We start from the raw sequence: 1212 nt of genomic DNA, 5'->3' as shown, positions 1-1212 counted from the left end.
GCCCATTTCATTTCATTATTGACACATGTATTCATTCTGAATGCAGGGTAGTTCCCGCAGTGTGCGGGGGTATGGTTCCACTGCCGCGAGGGATTGGTACGCTGAGCTCCCGGAGGGCGTCAGAGACTTGGTAGATTTGGCGGGGTTCGGCCCCTTCTGTGTTGGGTTGTCACGTTGTCCTGCCAGGAGGACGCTGATGGTCGCCTTGGTAGAGAGATGGTGGGACACCACCAATTCCTTTCATTTCTCTGCTACCGGGGACATGACCATGACCCCTTTTGACTTCGCTGTATTGACCGGCCTTGACGTCGGAGGTTGGTCCATCCCCTACGACGAGGACATGGGCGAGTGGGAGGCCGCCTGGATGTATTTATTGGGGGCTCACCCACCTGTTGACAGGGTCTCTGGGAGAGTCCGATACACTTGGTTCTCTTCCCATTTTCGGCGGGCGGAGATGGTGCCCGAGACTCCCGAGGAGACAGAGCAGTATGCTCGTGGCTTCCTGATGTTCCTCTTCGGGACTACCCTGTTCGCCGACAGAGGGAACACCATTGGGCTATACCTGCTGAGCGCTCTGGTTGACCTATCACAGGTCAGTAGATATGATTGGGGTGGCGCCGGCCTGGCTACCCTCTACTTTTATATGAGCGCGACCTCCCGCGGGCGGGGCGACTTACTTGGCGGCTACTGGAGAGCCTGGGAGGTACTTTTCTGTCCCCCTGATTTATATTTCTGCTTCTCATTACTTGTACATTGCACCCGCAGCGCACTTTTACAGTCTGTATTTTGCTCTCAGCATTTCGTACTTACATTCTGCACTGCTTTTCTCAGCTATGGGTTTATGTATACTTCCCATCATTAGCCCCAGAGCTGGAGGTGGTAGGGATTCCCGTGACCCCATATTCATTGATATTCGAGGGCCCGCACCGGCCGAGGCCTCGAGAGACCCTCCTTCGCCTGCGACAGTATTTCGACACGGTGCGACATTCAGAGGTACCTCAGAACTTTCAGTTCTTTTCATTTCCATATTTGATTTGCTCTGTATATTCTCGATTTCTGATTGGTTTATGCATTCATCATTCGCAGATTACATGGCAGCCCTGGGCGTCTCTGGGTGATGGCCTCCGACTTCGGTACACCGGGGCATCGGACATCTCCCAGTATAGGGTCCTGCTTGAAGGGCCGGTTAGCAGGGTATGGTTCTTGGGGGAG

The 1212-nt window shown here is 54.0% G+C and overlaps 1 long non-coding RNA gene across 1 annotated transcript; it reads left to right on the top strand.

Annotated features, from left to right (window-relative positions):
- The first annotated feature begins 220 nt into the window (after positions 1-220).
- LOC145794858 (uncharacterized) lies at positions 221-1185 on the top strand. The gene is made up of 3 exons (XR_014334816.1): positions 221-703; positions 832-993; positions 1087-1185. It is a non-coding gene; the product is annotated as an uncharacterized LOC145794858 (long non-coding RNA).
- Positions 1186-1212: the final 27 nt, after the last annotated feature.

Source organism: Camellia sinensis, chromosome 7 (genome assembly GCF_055761805.1).
Source record: "Camellia sinensis isolate YWXY chromosome 7, ASM5576180v1, whole genome shotgun sequence".
Classification (NCBI taxonomy): Eukaryota; Viridiplantae; Streptophyta; class Magnoliopsida; order Ericales; family Theaceae; genus Camellia; species Camellia sinensis.
This window is presented reverse-complemented; position numbering and strand designations above follow the sequence as displayed.